General features: G+C 44.1%; 1 protein-coding gene and 2 non-coding genes across 8 annotated transcripts in view; 2 read left to right on the plus strand and 1 right to left on the minus strand.

Moving 5' to 3' along the window:
- Positions 1 to 8,415: 8,415 nt before the first annotated feature.
- Positions 8,416 to 8,488, plus strand: TRNAK-UUU (transfer RNA lysine (anticodon UUU)). The gene has a single exon. It is a non-coding gene; the product is annotated as a tRNA-Lys (tRNA).
- A 295-nt stretch (positions 8,489 to 8,783) lies between these two features.
- TRNAK-UUU (transfer RNA lysine (anticodon UUU)) lies at positions 8,784 to 8,856 on the minus strand. Its single transcript has one exon. It is a non-coding gene; the product is annotated as a tRNA-Lys (tRNA).
- Positions 8,857 to 14,556: 5,700 nt separating this feature from the next.
- Positions 14,557 to 24,655, plus strand: part of PIK3C2B (phosphatidylinositol-4-phosphate 3-kinase catalytic subunit type 2 beta) — a 61,661-nt gene continuing 51,562 nt past the window's right edge. For 3 of the 6 annotated variants that reach the window (XM_067729308.1, XM_067729306.1, XM_067729309.1), the window contains exon 1: positions 14,560 to 15,025. The gene's annotated coding sequence lies outside the window, so the exon portion shown is untranslated. Of the gene's footprint in view, positions 15,026 to 24,655 lie in introns of all 6 variants that reach the window. The other 3 variants (XR_010941327.1, XR_010941328.1, XM_067729305.1) reach the window with 2 other exon arrangements.

A 24,655-nucleotide genomic window follows, 5' to 3' on the forward strand; every position in this document is an offset into this window, starting at 1 on the left:
TCCCATAAGAGCTTCCGGTGAGGCCTCCAGAAACCATAGATGGGCCAACTGGATGGCTAGAGAGTCAGGAGGCTGAGCCGTCCCTACCATAGAGTAGATCCAGTCCGGGGAAAGAGAGTCGCAGGACCTGGACCACTAAGAGTTGTGAGGTTTCAAGAGAGATCATTTGAGGAAATTGCAGGATCTTGTGATATTCATAAACATGTCCTGGGAGATCAAAAAACAGGGAGGGGAGAAAGCTAAAAGCATAATCAGAGGCCGCCTTTTCAGCTCTTCAGAAAGCTGAAAAGCCGCTCCCTGTGTTTCTCAGTGTTAACTTATTCATTCTTACTCCCCAGAGGTGGCTGGAGCGGAGAAACAGCATCCTAGTGTTGTCGCTAATTGGGTGAGAATAAGCCTAGTATATACACGAATCACTACAAGAAATGCTAAAAGAGAGATGCAAAGGACAATGAGGTGGAGCTTGTTTGGATCACACAACCAGGTCATCTAGCCTGCTTTCTCCCAATACAAAAGCACCTTCAAACCTCTCAGGCAGGTTGTCTTCAACCTCTGCCAGTGCCAACTGGCATGACCTCCCCCCAATACCTCATTTCGTTTATTTTAGGGTGATTCTAGGTGTTAGAGGAATTTCTGGGCTGAAATATGTTATTTTGCCATTTCTCTTGGTTTCAGTTCTGCAGTTTGGAGAAGAGTAAGGCTTTATTCTTTCCAATATAAGTACTATTGGTTTGGGGTTTTTTTGTTGTTGTTTTTTTTGCGGTACGCGGGCCTCTCACCGCCGTGGCCTCTCCCGTTGCGGAGCACAGGCTCCGGACGCGTAGGCTCAGCGGCCGTGGCTCACGGGCCCAACCGCTCCGCGGCATGTGGGATCCTCCTGGACCAGGGCACGAACCTATGTCCCCTGAATCGGCAGGCAGACTCTCAACCACTGCGCCACCAGGGAAGCCCCTATTGGGTTTTTTTGCAGACAGTTATCATGTCCCATCTCTAACTCTCTCTTTTGTTTTTCTGCAGGCTGAAAATCCCCTCAGAACCTTCAACTATTTATTTGCCATGGCTTCAAGCCCCCTTGCCACCCTTCTGAACAAGTACCTCTTTGTCCTATTTAAAATGTGGCTCCCAGAACCAGATACACACGCATGCAAAATAAAATGGGGCAATGACCTCTCTTAATTTGCACATTGCACCTTGCTCTACTTCTGGCATCACCTCCGACTTAGGTGGAGATCCAGAGTTTTGTAAATAAGCTGAAGAATTAATTCTTTTTTCACAGTTGTTCCCAGAGAGCTTTTTTAGGTGAACCACTGTCAACTATTTCTCCTCTCTTTTTCTGCAATTAATTTTAATTTTTGAAAAAATCCCAAACAGGAGTTTGTTTTGTATCTTTTAAATAGTACCTTGTTACTTTAGGTCCTTTCCTACTGTCTCCTGGACTGTTGGAATTGTGATCCTGTCATGTAATTCAGTTTGTCGACAAGTATTTGTTGAATATCTGCTGTGTGCCAAGCACCAGTGTAGAGGATTCTAAAACAAGTGACACCTGGAATCTGCCTAGAGGAGGCCTCAGACTGTCCAGGTAAAGAGAATGTGATAAGTGCAATGATGAGCTGCAGTTAGCCTTGTCTGGAGAGTCAAGAGAGATTAGCTCTTTCACTTTTGCATTTTGCAAATTGTTGATTAACATATCTAACTTATTTTCATTTAAAGCCTTGGTAAATACGTTGAATAGGACATGATTAAGAGTAGAGCTTTTCCCCTCATGGTTGACTCTGATTCATGATTAATTGTTCCTCTTCCAAGGTTGTTCTTAAACCAATTATCCCACCTACTAGAGGTCAACATCTGGAAACATTTCTCTGACCTTTCCCAAGGAGTTCATAAAACCTCATTAAATGACTTGCTATCATGAAAACAAATCATAACTATAGTATTTCTTCTACCAGTCAAGTAATCTTGCCAAAAAAGAAAATGAAATTGGCTTAACAAGCTCATAACTGACTCAGTGATCACCGCTTCCTTCTCTAAGAACTGTGCTCACAAACCATTTATTCAATAAAGAAACAGGAAATCTGGGTTTAGTCTAGCTATTCTAGAAATGAGAAAGTTACATAGGTGTTCAGTTTCCCAATCTGTAGCGTAAAATGGCTGAATCAGATGACTTTTCTAAGGCCCATTGCAGCTTTAAAGGAATTAGAAGCCAATATTATTGGTCTAGAGCCTTTCTTAAAAGTTATAAGGAGTGGGCTTCCCTGGTGGTGCAGTGGCTGGGAATCTTCCTGCCAATGAAGGGGAGACGGGTTTGAGCCCTGGTCTGGGAAGATCCCACATGCCATGGGGCAACTGGGCCCGTGCACCCCAACTACTGACGCCTGCGCACCTAGAGCCCGTTCTCCGAAACGAGAGAGGCTACCACAGTGAGAAGCCCGTGCACCGCAAAGAAGAGTAGCCCCCTCTCACCGCAGCTAGAGAAGGCCCGCGTGCAGCAACAAAGACCCAATGCAGCCAAAAATAAATAAATTTTAAAAAAAAAGTTATAAGGAGTTACTTCAGACATACAAAAAGGTATAATGAAGAATATGATTTCCTTTTCCCCACCATTCTTCCTATAGAACAATACTTTACCTATACAAAAAAGTTCCCTGCAGTCCCTTCTCCGATGGCATCTCCCTCCTTCAACTGCAGAGGGAACCATTATCCTGAGTTTGGTACTTACCCCTGCCATGCATTTCTTTAGACTTTTAGGTTATATACCTGTATATATTCCTTTCAAACATTTTATGCTTTAAAATTTTTAAAAATTTGTCTTCATGTTTGTCCCTCTGCACATTGTCTGTGTCCTAATCTCCTTTTCTCATAAGGACATCAGCCATATTGGATTAGGGCCCACGTGTATGACCTCATTTTCCCTTAATCATCTCTATAAAGGGCCTATTTGCAAATAGAGTCACATTCTGAGGTACTGGGGCTTAGAACTTCAACATATGAATTTTGAGAGGACACAGTTCAGCCCATAACAATAAATGAATGCACCACCATTTTTTTTTATCCCATCTCGTCCTTTGACAAATATTTAGGTGTTTCCTATTGTTTGCTCTACAAACATTGCTGCTATCAACATTCTTGTATGTGTCTCTGTGTGTACTTTAGGGAGTAGAATTATTGGGTAATATACACATTATCAACTCAATTAGATCGTGATAAAGTGTTTCCAAGTGATTGTAGAAGTATACACTCCTGAAAGGAGTGTATAAGGATTCTGTTGCTTCACATTTTTACCAACACTTGTATAATAACAAGGTTTTTTAAAAATAGATGTGAAATGATTTCTCGTGGTGGTTTGATTTATGTGTCCATGATTATTAGTAAGTTTGAGTATTTTTTCATATTTATTGACTACCCTTCTATAAATTGTCCATATCTTTTGCCCATTTTTCTATTGGTTTGTCTTTTTCTTATTGATTTATGAGTTCCCTATATAATCTGGATATTAATCCTTCTTAATTATATGTATTACAAATAACATCTTCAAATCTATAGCTTGTTTTCACTTTTTGAATGTTGTCCTTTGAACAGAAGTTTTTTAATGAAGTCAAATTTATTAATTATTTTCTTTATGATAGCTTATTTATTGTATATTATTTAAGAGGTTCTTTCCTGTCTATGAATCATAAAGACACTTTGTATATTTTCTTCTAAAAGTTCTAAATCTTTGCTTTTCACATTTAAGCCTTTAACTCATTTGTGGTGAATTTTTGTGCATGTTGTAATGCAGAGATCCGATTTTACTTTTTCAATTACAAATTGAACAACAAATGTATGGCTCTATTATTGAATCTATAAACTGTGAGTCTATAGTTTCTTGAATTAATCTTTCCTTCCCATTTAACATAATCATTGAAGGTTTTGTAGAAGAATGGAGCCTTTAAGAATGAATAGGATTTCAAGAGGCAGAGGTGGGAGAAGTCGTTTGAAGAAATATGGCATAAGTGATGAGGAGAGGGAGGAAGAATTAGAAGACTGTCTAAAAACCAGAGAAAGAAAGAGTCTCCTTTGATTGAATTGTTGATTACTGTATAGAAGATTGGCACTGTATTGAATTACACTGTCCAATATAATAGCCACCAGGCACATGTGGTTTGAAATGTGGCTAGTCCTAATGGAGATGTGCTGTAAGTGTAAAATACACATCAGATTTCAAAGACTTAGTAGGAAAAAAATAATGTAAAATATCTTAATAATATTTTGTATTGATTACATGTCAAAATAATATTTTGATATATTGAGTTGAATAAAGTATACAATTAATTTTATCTGTTTCTTTTAACTTTTTTAATGTGGCTACTAGAAAATTTTAAATTGCATATGTAGTTTGCATTATATTTCTATTAAATGGTACTGGCATGGGATGGATTTGCAGGCTGGATTTTGGATTTTGAATGCTGCTATAAAAAGTTCCATGTGTTATTCAATAAGCAGAATCAAAGGGTTTTGAGCAAAGAAAGGTCAATCTAATATTCCTAATTTGATGACTCAACATCTCATCTACACACAGCCACTTTTAGAAACCATTCTACCATTAGCCCTATGTGGATGATTAGCTCTGGTCATTTGATTCTTACAGAGAATACTTACTATGGTAGTCCTTGTTATTGTTTTTACTGTAACATGAATGGAACAAATCTAATGTGTGTTCCTTTGAGTGAGAAACTGGGACATTAATAAGTCAAAATTTTTGTGTGTGTGTGTGTTTTTTTTTTTTTTTGTAGTACGCGGGCCTCTCACTGCTGCGGCCTCTCCCGTTGCGGAGCACAGGCTCCGAACGCGCAGGCCTAGCAGCCGTGGCTCACTGGGCCCAGCCGCTCCGCGGCATGTGGGATCCTCGCGGACCGGGGCACGAACCTGCGTCCCCTGCATCGGCAGGCGGACTCTCAACCACTGCGCCACCAGGTAAGCCCGAGTCAAAATTTTAATAGCTCCCCATTGCTTAGGGGATAAAGTTATTCTTTTGCCCAAATTATTAATAACTCAATATTGTCAGCTTTCTAAATTCTCTACATCTCCCTCCACTCCAGTCAAACATATGTTAAGCCTTAAATCGTAGCAACGTTTTCTTAGGTCAGTCTCCCAAGGCAATAGAAATAAAAGCAAAAATTTACAAATGGGACCTTACAAGCTTTTGCACAGCAAAGGAAACCATGAACAAACCAAGAAGACAGCCTACGGACTAGGAGAAAATATTTGCAAATGATGAGGCTGACAAGGGATTAAATTCCAAAGTATACAAACAGCCCACACAACTCAATAACAAAAAAACCCAACCCAATCAAAAAATAGGCAGAAGGGGCTTCCCTGCTGGGACAGTGGTTAAGAATCCACCTGCCAATGTAGGGGACACGGGTTCGAGCCCTGGGCTGGGAAGATCCCACATGCCGTGGAGCAACTAACCAGTGCGCCATGACTACTGAGCCTGCGCTCTAGAGCCCGCAAGCCACAACTACTGAGCCCGTTTGCCACAACTACTGAAGCTCGCGTGCCTAGAGCCCGTGGTCTGCAACAAGAAGAGCCCACACACAAAGCCCACACACCACAACGAAGACCCAGTGCGGCCATAAATAAATCAATTAAATAAATAAATTTATTTTTTAAAAAATGGGCAGAAGAACTAAATAGACATTTCTCCAAAGAAGACATACAGATGGCCAATAGGCACATGAAAAGATGCTCAGCTTCGCTAATTATTAGAGAAATGCAAATCAAAACTACAATGAGGTATCACCTCACACCATTCAGAATGGCCATCATAAAAAGTCTACAAATAAATGCTGAAGAGGGTGTGGAAAAAAGGGAACCCTCCTACATTGTTAGTAGGAATGTAAATTGGTGCAGCCACTATGGAAAACAGTATGGCAGTTCCTTAAAAAACTAAAAATAGAGTTGCCATATGACCCAGCAATCCCACTCCTGGGCATATATCCAGAGAAAACTATAATTCGAAAAGATACATGCACCCCAATGTTCATAGCAGCACTATTTACAGTAGCCAAGACATGGAAGCAACCTAAATGTCGATCGAGAGGTGAATGGATAGAGAAGATGTGGTAAATATATACAATGAATACTACTCAGCCATAAAAAGAATGAAATAATGCCATTTGCAGCAACATGGTTGGACCTAGAGATTATCATACTAAGTGAAGTAAATCAGAAAGAGAAAGACAAATATATGATATCATTTATATGCAGAATCTAAAATATGATAGAATGAACTTATTTACAAAACAGAAACAGACTCACAGACATAGAAAACAAACTTATGGTTACCAAAGGGGAAGGAGATTGGAGGGATAAATTAAGAGTTTGGGATTAGCAGATACAAACTACTATATGTAAAATAGACAAACAGCAAGATCCTAGTGTATAGCACTGGAATATTCAATATCCTGTAATAAACCATAATGGAAAAGAATATGAAAAAGTATGTGTGTGTGTATATATATCTGAATTACTTTGCTGTATACCAAAAATGAACACAACATTGTAAATCAAGTATACTTCAATAAAAGTACAAATATGTGTTAAGCCTTATAGACAGTATGACTATAGTTAACAATTCTGTCCTACATATTTGTATTGCTGAGAGAATAGATCTTGAAAGTTCTATTACAAGAAAAAAAATTTTTGTAACTGTGTGGTGACAGATGTTAACTAGACTTATTATGGTGATCATTTTGCAGTGTATACAAATATCAAATCTTTAGGTTGTGCACCTGAAACATGATGTTAAATGTCAATTTTACCTCAATAAAAATTAATTTTAAAAAATATGTTTAGCGATTGTTGAAGGTTACGTAGTGTCAGAGAATGATGGAAAGAACAGAATCCATGAAGTCTGATCTTGTTATAGCTTTGCTATTAACTCTTTATGTAACTTCATGAATGCTTATTACATGTCAGACACTATTCTAAGCAATTTATGTAAGCTATCTTATTTCATTCTTGCAATCATTTTATTGTCCTGAGACAGAGAAATCTCTTACTCAAGATCACAGAGTGGTAATAAGGATTCAAAAAGGGGCACCTAACTTCAGAACCCAGCCTTTACGTAGAGCATTTATCCTTTCAGTTTTTCAGTGTACATATATGCACACTTTAAAATTTTTTAAATTGAAGTATAGTTGATATACAATATTATATTAGTTTCAGGTGAACAACATAGTGATTCAGTGTTTTTAGAGATTATACTCTGTTAAAAGTATGAATGGAAGCCATTCAGACCATTATGTCTCTGTTAAAATTACTTCTGTTAAAGTAATTTCCTGTGCTGTACAATATATTGTTGCTTAAATTTTTTATTTGAAATATTTCCTAACTTAACAATATTTTACAATTATTCCCAAGTTGTGTTATTTTATATATGATTATTAATGGCTGCATATCATTCCTTATTAAGGCTGTACCATAATTTATATAGCCATTTATGTCATTTACAATTTTTTCCAATTAAAATGCTTTGACGTTCTCTCTTGTAATCAGGTCTTTTTGCACATCCCTGATTATTTCTTTAGGACAAATTCCTATGAGTGGAATTGCTGGACCAGAGCAATCACTTCTAAAGCAGTTGGAGTTAAGCAGATGGAATTAAGGCAAAGCAACATCAGCTAACGAAAACACTTTAATGTCTCACTCTAAGACCCACCGAGGGTAATTCTCTGCGCCAACCCCATAGCAAAGGGCAGTGCTCAGATTACTGGTGGCTGTGGAACAGAAGAGCCTCCAATGCCAAGATCAATAAAATGTCTTTCTGCTGGCATGTTCAGCTCTCCGCTCTGGTTTAGTAGGATTTCTGCCCTCAAGGCCATTGAGGGTGACCTACTCCAGGGTTTGCGTCATGTAAAATTACTTGGACTCCATTAAGGGACCTAAAGGACAATCCCGCTATCCCTCTTCAGGGTCCTTTCTCCCACTTTATACTACACAGTTCAATGCAATAGCTTCAGAACAGCACATCTCTATTCTCTCTTAGAGAGATTCATTTTTTGTTGTTATTGTCGGGTAGGTTTTAGAACTGATATCCATCCTATCATCAATAGCATAACAGATCTGGTGTCACTACAAGTCTTCAAAAGTGACATACCTCGCCGTTCTGTTAATCCTGGACCTGTTAGAGAGGTTACAAATCAAAGAAGTCTACCTAATAATGGTTATTGGGCACGTAAGTGTCTCGCAATTTTGAGTTAACTGGTAAGGCTGTTGAAAGGTGCATGATTTACGCCTTCTTGTTTTTCTTGGCGTATGAATACAGAGCTTTATTGGGTTTAAAACAGTTTCACAAAATGCCGGCGGAAGGAATCGATTACACAAGGTTCTTCCTTCTTAAGTAAGATACTGTAGCACGAATATTTTCTCACGAGAGCCCGGATAGCTCAGTCGGTAGAGCATCAGACTTTTAATCTGAGGGTCCAGGGTTCAAGTCCCTGTTCGGGCGTTTCGGTTTTATCGTTCTTTTCGTTTTTTGTTTTTTTGTTTTTCTCAAGTACTAGAAACGTGAAGGAAAAAAAAATCCTTCCCTCTGGGAAACTACCATGCAAACCCTCCATACTCGCCAAGAAATTGAGTGATTTGGGGTAGTCGCTTCTTTTTCTTCTCTGAGAATATGTTTATTTAGCATACTCTGAAACCAGTGAAAAATGAAATTAATTCTATTTAAGGTAGAAGTACGCTGTGGCATTGAGATTTTCGTATTTGTAGTAAGCTAAGAAAGGGACAAGAAAACGAAGAAACGCCCGAACAGGGACTTGAACCCTGGACCCTCAGATTAAAAGTCTGATGCTCTACCGACTGAGCTATCCGGGCGCCTTCTTGAAACGCTCTCTCTTCTTTTTACTTGATAGTATTCTAATAAATTTCTTCTCACATAGATTAAATTTAGGTTTTAATTAGTATTAAAGTATTTTTTTCAGCAAGATGAAGAAAAACATTCACTTTTCTATATTTTTCTCCATTTACTTAATGCATGTTTTCTTCAAGTTCTTTCATAGTTCGTGTTTTGTAAATTTCCAATATTTACTAAGCTCTCTAAAACCAAGCGGTACTAAATTACAGAGATGGGCAACCAAGACGAACATTAAAAATTCAGACAGCTGCAACCTCTTTTTATTACAATTCTTCTGTCTGCCATATATTACTTCCCTGATAGGACTTCTTAATTTTAGTTATATTCTACTGAACCAGATTACAGTATTTTTCCCATATTGTTAATGAACAATATATTTCCCTTCACTAGATGATGTAGCTGTTAAACAAGCATTCCTTAGCACAAAAGAAGGAAAGATACATTTGATTCATGACTAGAGGAGCTAATATAGGAAAGCAGAAGTGACTGTGGAAAGGTGGGTGTGAATTTAGATTGAGAGAAAGAGAGTTTAGACCTTTAATTTAGATTTTGATTCAATTTTTGCCTTTCTCCCTCTTCCCAACAAGTTGCAGTTTTCAGGTCAGACTCACAAGGTGAATCCTCCTAAAGAAGTATAAGTGTGTACCAGTGGAACATGTACATGTGTACCAGCAACATGGAGTATTAAGAATAAAAATCTCCAGATAGCCTAGTTTTTCCTAAAATCAACTTCATCAACCCTGACGCATAGGGTGTGGAACACAGGACTATGAAATTTCAAGACTGATAAGGGAATTCATTTTTGTTTCTGGGAACTTGAGGCTTCTGAACACAATGAACAAAATTGCCCAGCCTCAGTTGTAGGAGTTTGTTTCCTACAATTGTCTGATTCTTTTAGAACAAAGACTAACAAACTGTGTGATCCTAAACAGGTCTGGGTTTCCACATCTATCAAATGAGGGAGATTGATTAGATGAACTGTAAATCTAAAATCTAAATCTAAAATTTTACTACTCTGTTACTTTTCCCACTGTGAATAAGATTAGAAGGAATAGACTCAAAATGCAACAGGAAAGAACAATTTAATTGAACAAACATTTATTGATCATCTATTATGGCTTAGGTTCTGTGCTGGCTCTAGAGTCAGAGATATATAGGACACGGATCCTGTTCACAGTCTAGGCAAGAAGGCAGACATTTAAGCAATTAATTTTAACAAAGTAATAAATGCAGTAATAAGAATTCAAGTGCAGAAAGTGGCAGGAGATGAGAATGGACAGAAAGGCAGTAGGTATAAAATGAGGACAGGGGTCCTTAAGTTTTCAGGATCGGAGTTGAGTTTCAACAAGTAACTGTCAGAGGTATGCAGAGGAAATTGTAATGAGCCAGACAGACATTTATTCAGACATTTCTTGAGCCCTCATGTGTTAGATACAGAAAACCTTTTTGCTCCGTTTGTTTGAATCAGATGTGGAAATGTATTATACCTAACTTTTTTTTGAGAAAGGGAAATGGTGTCTGTCCAGCGTCCTAAAGGGGCAGAAATAAAGTTGTTTTCTTTTTTCCTGCCCAATGGCTTTGTTACATCATATTCCCTTTCCTCCAGGATAATAAAGCATTTGTTTAAATACACTGAGATTAACTCATGAATTGCTTATTGAGTACCTATTTCCACAGCAGTGAGCTAGACACAGTGGGAAGGAAAACAATAAGTCTGGAAGGAAAATGAATGAAAATTGTGTTTAGGGAATGGTGAATAAATTAATCTGGCTGGAATGGAGGGAGGTAGAGAGGGAGTGAGGGGTTAGAGACAGCTGACGGGTTTATTTCAGGCGAAAGAGAATAATTTTATCATATAGGCAACGGCAAAGTTTGAAAGTCTAATTGAAATTTGACTTGTTAACATTGTAAAGTCCAACCTGAGGTAGCATGAACTGAATCTGCTTTTGCTATGTTGCACTACAAAACTCCACCAAGTAGTGCTACCGTGTTCCTTTTTAGCATGAAATCTTCCCGGAGTGCTTCATCAAGCTTCTCATTCACATTGACTATCGAACTTAATTCTCCCACCAGGGGGCAGTCTAAACTCACAGATTCTATATTTGCGGAACCACGCCCCCCACCCCGCACCCCGCGCAAGCTAAATTTCTCCCACTAATTTTTAAAGCGACGCTCTTTGCCCTCCTACTCATCAGACTCAACGGTCTTTGAAAATCGCCATCACCTCTGTATCAGAGCTGGGAAAGGGAGGAAGAAAGGGGTCCCCAAACCAATGCCTAATGTAACTGCCTATTCAGAGACCCAGTAGTTCACCATCACTGTATACAGTCTTTGACGTTTGAGACCATTACAAGGTACTGGGAAGATGCGTGGTACAGAGGAGTTGTTCTGAAAAGTCTCCTTTTGTGTTTTTGGCCTAATAACTCCAAACTGAGAGCAGCCTGGGTTTCTGGTGGGCTTTCCAAGCTCTCTTCCACTACCGTCCTCTCTGAGAACACAGCAAGGGTAGCAACTCAAGAATCTCGCACAGCACCGAGAGCTCAGACACTGACTTCCTTGTCATTCCAAAGGGCCTTTTCAGCTCTGCCCTCCTAGATGTCTCTGCTGCACTTGTGTCCCCATCCCTCTTTCCTGACACTTTCTTCTATCCTCCTTTCTGACACTCTGAGGTCTCATTTCTTCCTGCTATCAACCTGGCTATTTCTTCTTGATGATCTCTTTTGCAGGCCTCTTCCTTCTCCTATATGCCCACCTGGGTGATCTCATATACGCCCATAACTTTATGGATCATCTATGAACTGAAGAGTCCAAAATTGATATCACTTGTCCACACCTTTACTTTTAATTTAGTTTCATAAATCCAAAGTCAGCTAGACATCCCCACCTAAACATTCTAGAGACACTGCAGATCCAACATGTCCAAATTAAAGTCATGGTTGCTCGCCCCACACCTGGGCCCTGTCTTACTACAGTCCTACCACCAATTCCTAAGGCATTAAGTGGGGAGTAATTCTACATTCCTCCCCCTCTCTGATGATCCCTACGTTCAATACATTATCAAATAGTATTGATTTTTGACTTCCTGACTCTCTTGTATCTGTCCTTTCCTTCTCACCCCCCCCTGCCCCAGCTTTGAGATTCTCTGATCTTGCACTCTGAATGTAGACAGGGCCTCCCTGTCGAGCTCCAAGCCAGTACTCCTAACCTAGCAGGATGCCAATGGCATACTCCAATTTGAAGAAACAATTTACAAAGGGCTGGCAGGGTATAGCACAACCACAAGGAACAGTGTGCAGTACCCAGGGACCAGCAGGAAAAGGAGTTTCCACTCCCTGGATTGAAAGTCAAAGGAAGGGAGTAAGTGATTATGTAAATTAAAGAGAGAAGAGGAAAAGGAAGAGGGAGGGAGAGGGGCTGAGAGGGAGGGGGAAGCACCTGGAGGGAAGCTGTGATCTTTGGTTGAGGGTGGCAGCCAGCCCACAGTGAACCCAAAGAGAAGGATCCTGAGGAAGAAATATCCAGACCTCTTTGACCTCCCTCCTCCCACTCTCCTGCGGTGGCTCTCCACTGGCCCACCCCTTCTAGGAAGCCAGAGGGCCAAGAGTGGACCTACCGGGGCAAAAGGAAGAAAGACATGCAGTGTGTCTTCCAAGTCCTCCTGTGTAATATGCACGTCACTGATCACATCACTCCCAGTCTACACCCTGGGTTCTCTGTGGCCTACAGGACAAACCTAAACTTTTTGATATGCCCTGGTTGCTCTTACAACACAAAATTTTCTCCCTACCAAAATGCTTTATAAAGCCTTTAATATGATCCCCCAGTGACCCAGGCAGGCCTGTTTCCTGTTAGCTCTTCCCTGAAGACTCTTCACTCCAGCAAATTTGGAGCACTGGTGGCTCTATGCTACTCTGTTCTCTTAGGCTTCTGAGCTTAGCCTGATGACAGGCACGCAGTAAGCTGTCACAAATATTTGTGTTGTGATCAAGCAGCGAATGAGTGAGTGAATGAATGCATGTTTTTATCCCCTGTGGCTCTTGAGGATCAGGAATAGCATCATGTAGACATCATGCTACATGTAGAGCATGGTGCCTGCGGTCATCACAATGGTCCATTACGTTCTCTCCTTTGATCTTCACAACAGCCCTGAGTGGTAAGCGAAGCTGATGGAACTATTGATGCTCAGAGGGTGAATTGGACTACCCAAGGTCACGGCACAGTGGGTAGAAAAGAAAACAGGAGCCTCTGTCACATCTCCTTTCATGAGCTTCTCCTCCCATTGTCTCATTCAAGGTTGCCTGCAATTAAGGGTCCTTTGCATTTGCCCAGATTTCACCTTATATGAGAACAGAACAATATCTATCCCAAGAGATCCTTCTGAATAATGAACTCACTTTTTATATTGCTTTCTTCCCCTACATAGGACTTCCTCTGGTTATTCAAATTCCCTTCCCAACAAATATTTATCCTCCTTTGAGCTCTGGAGTCTCTTCCAATTCTATAAATCTATGAATCTAAGACTTCTGTTGGGTTTGTTGAAGTCTCATATTAGTGAGGAAATTTTAAAAGGCCCCTGATCTTTTTAAAAAGGCCTTTCCAACACCCTTAAAAAAAAAAAAAACCACAAAACTCCAGTGAACCCCAAATGGGCTGGAATAATAGCTTTTAACAAATATTTAAAAGCTACTAGGGGCAGCTTTGCAGAGAAGCTGTAGAAGGGGCAGGTTTGCAGATGTTTCCCTGGGAACCCCGGCTGCAGAGTCCTGGGTATCTGATCAGAGGCTGGGAGTCTTGAGCCTTAGATACCTGAAGGGGACTGCAGGGGAGGGAGGCTGAGAACCAGGTGTTGATCATAGTCTGGCAAGAAAGAAAGAAGGAGGACCCTGGGGGAGAACAAGATTCAAGTTTTGAGGAAAATGTACTTTGAGATCAGAGATCATAGTTATTATGCAAACCAAATGCAAATGAGGATCTGGCCAATTATTTGTTTCTTTGGGTGGAGCCCTTAGGAAAATTCTTCTAGAGACCACTGCTCAAACAAAGGTACTGAGTCAAAATTTTAAATATAACACACTATGAAAGATTTTTTTCCCCTGCGATATTTGGGTTGAAGGACCTACTACCGCCGCTCCCCCCTCAGGTTGTAGATTGCTATTTTCTGGGGCTCGGGTCAGAAGACCCACTAGGGCGAATAGAAAAACGAATGAGTTTGAATGTGCAAAGCGCCGAGACAGCTTCCCCCCACCGCCACCTCCATCCTCAAGGTAGGGGTTCTTTCCGGCATCTCTATCTTAATGATGGGGGGAAATTCCGCAAACCGATAAATGGACCTCAAAACTCTGTCATTTCCAGTAGAATGATTTGGCATTCATCTGACACAGAGCAAAGGGGTCCCAGCAGGGAAAAGTAACGACCATCTGCAAAAACCCTCACGCGAGTGGGAAGTGGAAATCTTGGCTCTTGGATTCCCGAAGCACAACTTGACGCCAGCGCTTTTCTCTTCCCCCACGTACTGGAAGAGGAGGGAGGAAGGAGGGAGGGAGGGAGAGGAGGAGAGGAGAGGAGAGGAGAGGGGAGGGGAGGGGAAGGGACGGGAGGGGAGGGGAGGGGAAGGGACGGGAGGGGAGGGGAGGGGAGGGGGAAGGGAGGGAGGTCAGGGTTCCAGGACCCGCCCCATCCTCCCGCTCGCGGCGCAGTGGGCGCTGCGGGCTGGAGCCGCGGCTGGCGGCTGCCTGTCCGCGCCGGGTCTGGCCGAGTCTCGCGTCGCCGTGCAGTGCGCCAGGTCTCCGGGAGATGGCTTCTCCCCTCTCGCCCGCTGCTCCCGCTATTGTCTCACCTGGGGTTGCCTGACTCTGCGGGCTAGCTCACGCTCTCGGCCTAGAGGACTCCCCGCCCCCGCCCCCCCGCCGCTGCGAGCTGGTCCTCGCGACCTCTCCTGCCTCTTTGCCGCCCCGGGAACCCTGGGGCCGGCGCCCGCCGCGTGCAGCCCGGAGGGGGAGCGGCCCGGGAGGAGGCGGTGCGCGGCCGCCTCGCGTGGGTGCCGGAGCCGCCCGGAGCCGTGGAGCCAGCAGCCCAGGTCGCCGAGCACACGACACGTCGGGTTTTGCAGGAAACCCGCAGTGAGCACAGGTAAGACGCGCACCCATCCGGGAGCACCGGCCCGGGGTCTGCAGATTTCCCGCAGAGTGGAGCGAGCGGAGGTCAGGGGCTCTCCCTCCAACATGGCAACAGCCGAGGGGCAACAATGGAAGGAACCGAAGGTTCCCGGTGGCGGGACGCAGACGCGGTGGGAACGGAGCTCCAGTCCTGGCGCCGAGCAGGTTGCCAGCCCCCACTGCCTGCCCGCTCCAGAGGTTTCGGGGCGTCTCGGACCCAGGGCACACTCTTCCCCACCCCTTTTCTTCTAAACACACTTCCTGGCTCCCAGCTGCTGCAAGGCGACCTGAACCAGCCAGTGGTTTTGGTATTTGTTTGTTGTTTAAAATGAGAAATAAAAAGCAAAAACTGCCCTGGAGTGAGGGTGGTGGTGGGGTGCTTTCTCTTAGAGTGGGTGGAAAGTCAGCATCTAGCCTGGGAAATATATACTTTTTTTTAGCCAGATGGATAGTAGAATTGGCTTCTCCCTTATAAGGATACTGCAGCAAAAGGAGAAAGCTTGGGAGAGGGAGAGGGGCCCCCAGGCCTGAGTTCCGGAGCCTTGGGGGAGGCGCTGCTCTCCTGGCCTGTACTTGTCTCTCGTTTTCAGCTCCGACATCGGTGGCTTTGACGTTGGGGGGCAATCGCAGCAGCAGGAAGCCCAAGGGAGGCTGCCAAACTGGGATGGGGTGGGGTGGGGTGGGAAGCCCAGGGGCTTGGCAGGTTCCTGGTTTGTGGGAAGAGGTTACCAAATGTATGAGGTTAGTGCACACACCCTAGTTGGCTGAGGGGCGTGTGTGAAGAATCTGCCATTGCTCGTACCCCTTCAGGCCAACCTTTCTCTCCATCTCCAACCCCTTGTGGGGTCTTTGTGGCTTCCCTGCCCCAGTCCCACCAGTCGTGCCTGGGGTGGAATCTCTATTGTCTCGGCTGCCCTGATGTTTTTTCTCAATTGTGTTGGAGAATTTTGTACCCTGTGCAGGCTGGACCCAGCATGGCCCAGATTCCTTAGCACACAACTACCCAGGATCCCAGAAGTGGGCCAACATGCCCCTCCTTCTCTCTCTAAACTACCTGACTATCTGGGTTGTGGCCAAGCAGATGTAAGTAATTTGCACTGAATTCCAACCCTGTATCTGTCGCTGAATGAAAACTTACTGTATTGCTGCACTAGGCCTTGGAAAGATATTGGAAGAGAAATGGTCCAGGGCGTGGCAAACCTGATTCCCAAATACTCCTCCCTCCCCAGTTCTAGCTTTGGATCCCAGAACAGAGAGGTTATGATGCTTCAGAACTGAAGCTTCTTCAGAGCCTGGCGGTCCCATCTGGGGTTGTGTCCATGGAAAAATTAAGTCGAGGCACAGTTTATAGCTCTGCCTGGCCGCCAGCATCTGAGGAGATGGTGGCTCTGAGCCGGAACCCTGGACTGAAGCTGTGGCTGCTTCTCCTTTGGCCTTTGGGTGAGCCAAGGTTTGATTTCCATGGCTCTGAATTTACTGCTGAGTGTGCATGGGTGTGTGTGTCTGAATCTGATCAGACTCTCAGCCCTGGCCAGAAGGGAGCTTGTCCATTTCCCTCTCCCTGGAAGCATTGGTGAGGGAGGCCCACAGGGTGTGCTGGGGTGAGGAAGGTTCAGTTTATCTGGGTCCTCAGGCTTTTCCCTGGGGCTCTCCTTTGGGATTGTCCTGGAATACCTGTGTCCTTGGCCATGATGTAGTGGTGCTCTAGCAGATACTCCACACCCTTGTGGGCCTTTGGTCTCTCTGTGGTGGCCCCACCCCACCTAGGCCTGGCCCTTTGCAGGCATCTCATGTGTATGGTCATTCAGCCTGGACAGCCCTGCTAGCCAGCAGGAATAAAAATGAGGGATCTCTGTTCCCTTTAGGGGTTTGTAACTGGCCATAAACTTCGGGCCCCTCCTGTTCCCAGGATGTGAACTTGGACATGATAATGCGAAATAGTAGAGAAAACAGTGGACGGGTTCAGCGTCAGGAGGCTTCCTAGCTGTGTGAGCATGGACAACTTGTGAACCTAGGACTCAGTTTGCATATCTGTAAAATGGTGAAAAATATACCCTTGGCTCATAGGATTGTTTTAAGGATGAAATACACTGCTTACCATGAATTGAATAAAATCATGTATGCAAAAGCACTCTGAAAACTGCAGAGTACTATACAAATGTAGGTTATTCATCATGAGTTTAGTCTCAATAATGAGGGAGGGAAAGTTGGTGGGGATGGGGGGGAGGGGTGGGAGGAAAGGGATATGAAATAGAGAATGTTCTGGAACCTTTCTTTTCTGACTAAGGGAAGAGTGATGTGACAAGGCCAAGGTAACTATTCTTTGGGTATTTCTCTTTAAAGGATTGGTAGAATGGGAACTGGGAGAGAAGGGAAATCTGCTTAATGATATGTGTAGGAAATCAGGGGGAGACATACACCCCCAAAGGTTGGCTACTGTCTATAGACAGGGTAGTACTGAGTTGGCAAATAATATAATAGCTGACACTTACTGATGTCAGCCAGCTAGTAAATGACAGAGAACAGATTCAAAGCAGGCAATCCCACTCCAGACCCTGTGCTCACAACCTGGGTGCCACTCTCAGGGAGATATTGGGTCTTGGGAGAACAAAGAGGGGAAGCAGAGTTACAGAATTCATTCATACGGGATCCCTTGATTTGAATGCTTGTGAAATGTCACCAGACTGGGACATACCTTAGATAACAGAGGCCCTGGAGGACAAATTTCCTCCACCCAGCATAGCAGGTCCAGCATAGTACCTCCTTAATTCTTGCATTTCCTATGATCACATATAGCTTTAGAATTGGAAAGTCATTTTCCTGCAAAGAAATGACTCTCCCAAGGTCACATGATTACTTGCCCCACAGATCACTTTACTACTAATGAAAGGACCTATCCTTTGGCACTTTAGAATGTACCTATCGGTGGCCTATCAGTTGACCCTATCATTGTTGGGAAATTCTCTTCTCTCAAGGTGATGGAATTCACTGTCCTCAAATCTTGATTTTGTTAAAGAGATTAAGGACACAGGACACCCGTGTTGGGGCAGAGGCTCTTGAGATATGGAGAAGGAAGAGGAGAGGGGCTCCCAATAGCCCTAAGGCAGAATACAGAATCTATGACAAGGGATCTTCAGCAATTCATCCTTCCTCTTCTTGAGAACTTCCTGTAGTAGGTGTAGTCTTACCGAGCAGAGGCTTCATAGTGTTTCAGAGAGAAGCCAAAAATCATTTGCCTCTTTGGAAACTCGTTTCCTTCCTCCTTAACTTTCACACCTGCCACTCTTCTTTCTCGAAAACATTGTTCAACTCCCTTCCTCCTGGACCTTTCTCTCTTAACCCTAGCCATCCCTAGTCACTGCAAGACTAATCTCCTGGACAGTGGTTTCTTTTCTCCTTGGCAGTTATTCCCATGATGCTTTGTGCCTCCTTCTAAGTCTCTGGCCCATGGATCCTGTCTTACAGTTTAGCTTCTCTTTCTGTATCCTCCCCACAGTGAAGGTGGGTGCCAGGCATGAGAGCTGTTCACACATGTTCCCCAGGCCCACCAGGAATAAGCTTGCATGGAGGCAACCTCTCCTGCCAAGTTTTTTCTCTCTTTCTATCTTAGTCTACTTGGTACCCTTGATAGCAAACCAGAAGGCACAGAGTGAGGGGAAAAGACTAGAGAGCCAAGGAGATTCCATTTTGAGGAAATAGTACAGTTTGCTTTGCTAGGGTGCAGAAATAGATATGAGCTCTTCCCGTCTCAGGTCCAAATTAACCTAGAACCCAGAGAGGAGTAATGTTGGAGCCCTGCCACTGTTGAAACATCTCTGAGAGCCCCACTTTTCTGAAAGCAGAGTGTCTGTCACATTCCTGACTTGCCATGCTGTTGTGTCTTCCAAAGGGTAAAAGAAGTTAAAGTACTAGGAGCACTTACAGCGCATTTAATTCTGACCCAAAATGGAGAGATTTTTTGCAAATTGGATATTATGGGAACCTAGGAGAAGGCAACTATATTTTCCCCAAAATATTATAACCAGGATGTCAGATTTTCACTTTAGAATTCAAGAAGGCAGATTTCTTCCTTCCTCCCTCCCTCCCTCCCTCCCTCCCTCTCTCTTTCTTTTTCTTTCTTTCTTTCTTCCCTCCCTCCCTCCCTCCCTCCCTTCCTTCCTTCCTTCCTTTCTTTCTATTAAGAGAAAAGATGGATACAGTTCCCTGACAAGAGACTTTGAAAGATAGAGTGGTTCCAAAGGGTTGGCAGTTCTCTGAAGTACAATTTGTTTATGCTGTTGTAGATGGTCCCAACAAGGAAGGCAAAAAGGAGCCACTTGAGGAAAAGTTCAACTACCGAGAAAGGCAAGAGCATGTGATAAAGAAGAATAGCCACCAGCACTGAGTGTCTGTCTACCCATAGCTTTTGAAATTTTATCTTAATTCCACACCGCCCCCCCCAATCCTTGGAGGAAATGGATGATAATGAAATTGTCTCATCCCCATTTGCAGATGGGAGAACTGAGGTTAAGCTTAGGTTTGGATTCAAACCAAGATTAAGAAACATGGCTAAGATTATACAACTAATGAAAGAAGAGCCAAAGTTGGAGTGTAGGTCAGGATACCTCTAGAACCTGTGTCCCTTCTATGCTACACTGGAGGGACCTGTGAGGAAAAAATGTCAACGAGGCCCAAGTTCTGCATGAGATGGGACTTCCCCAAGAGCCAGGTGACAGCAGCAAGTGTTCTTCTTAAAGTCATCTGTGGAAGAAATGATCACAAGAGTAATGAAAGTCTGTCAGATAATGTTTGAAAAGAGCTCATCCGTTCATTCAACAGATGTCTTTTGAGTGCTTACTTCTGACTTCAGGTGCTTTCAGTGACTAGGACACACAGCCTTGCAGAACACATTGCTGGGTTGGGAACATAGACAAGTGAGTAGGCTGGGTGTAGGGGGTGGGGTAGTATGGGGTGCTTTGAGAACTTGTAAGCGGGGCATTTAGGGTGGTCAGACCTCCTGGAAGAAGTGAAATGTTAGCTGAGATCTGAACGATGAGTAGGCATTGGGGTGGGATGGGGGATGAAGCGAGTGGTGAAAGAGGTGGAGGGAAAGTAGTTTAATTTGGCCAGAGGCATTGAAGGAGTTTGCATCTTACCTTTTATTCATCCATCCGTCACCCGTTATGCATTGAATGTACATGATGAACCTGACGCTCTCCTCAGTGCACCGCAGTGAAGAGGACAGACAAAACGAACTACCTGGAACGGTGCGTGGTACATGGGAAGGACTCAGTAAATGGTGGTGGCCACAATTATTTTATCATCTTCCAATAGCAGGTTTGTGCTAAACCCTAGGGATACAAACTTGAGTTCAGTATGGCCCCTGACCTTGAGGTACCCACATTGTACTCCAAAAAATGCAAGTGAACGGATGAGTTTCTTTACGTAGTGCGGTAATTCTATAAGCTCAGTATGAGTCACTTGTCCTGTGGCTGCCCCAAGAGTTAGTGTAATCTTGGGCAACATTTCATAAAAGTATAGAAGCTAGGACTGGAGTGCTTAATATTTGGGGAGTCTCTAAATTCTGAGAATCTAATAAATGCTATGGAGTATCGACCTGGAAAAACCAATGACAATTTTGCCTTCCTCATTCAGCTTCAGAATCTCTGATGCTACAACGGGGAAGTGATAACCCTTCTCTGGGTTGGTCAGACCACCCTCAGAACACAGTATTTAACAGCTCTGTGCCATGTGTAAAACATTGTATTGAGCATCGTGAGGAAGACAAAGATAAATAGGAGGTAATTTTTTTCTTAAAATTGATGGACTTATATTTATACAGTGCTTTGTAACTATAAAGTACCTACATGGATAGGTTGTTTTCATTCTAATCACCAGTGGGGTAATACAAAACAATATAAATGCAGTGGGATGCATTAAAAATGTTACAGATGTCTGAAAGAGAGCAAAGTCACTTTCAGTCGTAGGAGATGGAAGAAGGCTCTAATGTAAGAGCAGGTATTTGTAGAGGGCACTAGCATGAGTGAAGTTTTGTGGGAAAACATGGGGCCCTGGAGAATGGTTAATAACCATCAGCGTTTTGGGGGGCATGCAGGGGACTGGGCTGGGACTCAGTGTGGGAGGTCTTGAGTACCTGATAAGGAAGGGGAGAGACAAAGTTTTTCATTGGAAGAATGACATGATCAGAGCTGTGCTGCAGGATTCCCTGGCACCGGAGTGCAGATACCTCAAGGAGTCGGCAGGGGAGGCAGAGAGGCTAGCTAGAACGCTATTCTAATGATCAGGTAACAGAGAGGAATAATAATTTTTTGGTGCTTAAGATGTGCTTTCGATAGGTTATTTCACTTAATGAAAGTAATCAGAATCTTGGAAAGGAACGGACCAATTTGAGAGAGGTTAGAACAGAAAGGCTGAGGGACTTTCTTCCCTGGAGGATTTTGGGAACGGACAAGATTGGTTGTGGTTCAGTCTGGAAAGAGCACTTGAGTGGGGGTCTGAGACCTGCTTCCCGTTCCACTTCTGCCACTGACTACCTGTGTGACTTCAGGCAAGTCATTTTTCCCCCACGGTCTTTGGTTCTCTTACCTGCAAAACTGTGGGTCTGGTGTTTAGGGTTTGTTTGCTTGATTGCTTATTTATTTATTTGCTTGTTGTTTTCAGTGGCTTGAGACAGTGACACAGTGTGTTGGTGTTTGGGGAGAGCTTGGGGGTGTACCAGAATAGTCACCAATATCAGCTTGAAAATTTGATGAAATGCAGTATGCCTGGGTCTCCGTGGCAGGACGGGAAAAAGACCTCAAACAATTTTGGCCTCAAACAAGATTCAGTTTAACTTTTATTTATTTATTCTAATTTTAAATGTTATTTATTTGCTTATTGAAGTGTAGATGATTTACAACAGTTTGACTCAGTATCTTTTACTACTTGTGTGACCTTGGGCAAATTACTCAATTCCTTTTCTGTTTTCATAAAATAAGGATAATAATATGCACCGTTAAGGATTGTCATGAGGATTAAACAAGACAATACCTGGCACAAAGTGCTGGGGTGGGTGGGGGAGGTCTGTTTCCTTCCTCCTCTTTCTGTGATGCTCATATTCACTTAGCCTCCCTCTCTGAACGCCCCCCCCCCCCCCCCCCCCCGCCAACCCACCTTCTCTTTCTTTTCACCAAAACAAAGTGTGATACCCTGACTCCAGGCACGACAGTGGACATATCCGTGTAGTACTAATTTGACAGACTTTGTAATGGAGTTTCCGTACATTGCAGTGGTATTTCAGCAAGGTAGCTAAGGATGGTTAGTTCCGTTATGCCTGCACATTCAGTCACATTCTGGCTACTCTCATCCAGCTGCAGGCATGCAGCTCATCCCTGCTGAGAATGGCCTCTGACTATTGCTACCCTGGTAGACCCCGACTGAGGGTCACATGGGCAAGGGCCCCATGAAGGTGGGGCTGGTGGGATGTGAGCGTGCTACACTGAGCCAGGTGGGCAGCTAGTCCACTCTTCTGCTGAGTGTCCCCATGCTGGGTATAAAGTTGGGCTCTGTCTCCCTTGGGACCTTCCCGTGCGAGTGGGACATAGGAAATGGGAGAAAGGCATTAGGGCGTATACAGGGCAACACAGAAACTGACACGACCCCTCGTCTACTCCCCCATCCGCTAGGTCACTTCCTATTTAGAAAATAAATCTTCTTAACCCCTCCATGTGCAGAGATGCAGAACAGTTGTTTTAACACCAGCCAAGGCGAATGTGTTGCTCTTGTGCCCCAGACACCGGCACCCCCATTTTAATCAGTCATGTCACCCACGCAGCATCAGAGTGTTTGGGAGACACTGAGAGAGTAAAAGAAGAAAGGACAGTTTGAAAGGGTTGACCAGGGAAGGTTTCTGAGGATCTTGAGTTGGGGTGGAAAGAGGAGAGAGAAAGCAGGAGGAAGGGCAAAGTGCCTCCAGCTGCACCCACGGCTTTTCAGGCCCTAAGAGTCAGGTGGGACGGGCAACAGGACTGGGGAGTCTAGACCAGGGCACTGGAACTACCACTATGACAGGTCTAGGGAGTGACCAGGTTGAGGGGAGCCCTAGCTGGGATCCCCAGTGATCTAGCACTGTCAGGGTCACTGCCCGCTTCCCAGTCCCCCCATCTCAGTATCCCTTTCCCTGTGGTTTGGGGATTCTGGACACTGAGGCCATCTCAAAGAGGATCTCATTTCTCAGTTCCCTCTTAGGGCCCTGCATCCTGAGTGGGGTTTCTCCTTTGACCTTGGTAAGAGAGAATCCGTGGTCTCCCCCAGGGTTCAGTGTCCTTGGCTGACCCGGAGCAGGACATCCTTCCGGGCTGCTACCAGGAAGAGTGGAGTGGAACTTCATGGCTGCTGGGTGAGGCCGGGCTAACAGCAGCCAAGGCCAAGTATGGGGGGGGGGGGTCAGTGACTTAAAGGGACAAGCTGCCTGGTGGGTAGCGCTTGGGGGGACTTGTGTCCTGGAGAGGGGCAAGAGATTCCTGGGGCTCAGGAACTGGGACCAGGGGAGGCCATGGACAGGCAAGGCCTATGCCAGAGATTCACCTCCCCTACTTTTTTTTTTTTTTTTTTTTTTTTTTGCAGTACGCGGGCCTCTCACTGTTGTGACCTCTCCCGTTGCGGAGCACGGGCTCTGGACGCGCAGGCTCAGCGGCCATGGCTCACGGGCCCAGCTGCTCCGCGGCATGTGGGATCTTCCCGGACCGGGGCACGAACCCACGTCCCCTGCCTCGGCAGGCGGACTCTCAACCACTGCGCCACCAGAGAAACCCTCCCCTACCTTTTAATGGGTCGTTTCTCCCAGTGCCACTAGAAATTTCCTTTACCACTTCCAGATTCCCTTAGGTTGAGCACCCCTCTCCTCAGACTCTGCTTTTTAAATGCAAACGTCCCTGGGAGGGACTAACACTTTGGCCTCTAACACCCCTGTGTAAATTAGTATCAGGTGTTTGGTGGTGTTGTGTGTGTGTGTGTGTGTGTGTGTGTGTTTCTGGTCTGAAAGAAGGGGGCTACTTGAGAGCTGACACCCTTTTCTTTTCCCACCCTGGTTTGTGAGGACCCCAGGGCTTCTCTACTCTGCCCTGACCTAGGAAATAACACCTGTCCCTGAGGCTGTCCAGAAGCCAGGTGACCTTTGGACAAAGGCCCTCCTGGGCTCTTGTGTCTGTAGTCTCCTTCCCTGGCATTTCCCTCCCCGGTGCTCTCCTCACTGGCCCAACCTGTCCCCGAATGCTGGAATGTGGACAGGGAAGGCCCAGAGCTGCCCCTGGAGCTTAGAGGTCCTGTTTTCCTTTTTCTTCTGGTTCAACTTTACTCAGAGGCAAAAAATATACAAATCAATTTTCACTGCAAAGTAAAGGAGCTGTTACAGTGGAGGATTCCTGGACTGAATGTCAATATTATGACATAGTATGAGTGTGTTTCGTGTTTGGTAATTGCAATCTTTGTTGCGGTCATCCATTTACAATGCTTGGTGTCAGTTTATTTATCTCTTGTAAAAATAAAATACAGTGTGTGTGTGTGAGTTGTGGGAAAAAAATTATTAAGTTTATAGATAGAATAAGATTTGGTGTCTGAACTTAAA

The sequence above is a fragment of the Pseudorca crassidens genome, chromosome 2 (genome assembly GCF_039906515.1).
Source record: "Pseudorca crassidens isolate mPseCra1 chromosome 2, mPseCra1.hap1, whole genome shotgun sequence".
In the NCBI taxonomy this organism is placed as follows: domain Eukaryota; kingdom Metazoa; phylum Chordata; class Mammalia; order Artiodactyla; family Delphinidae; genus Pseudorca; species Pseudorca crassidens.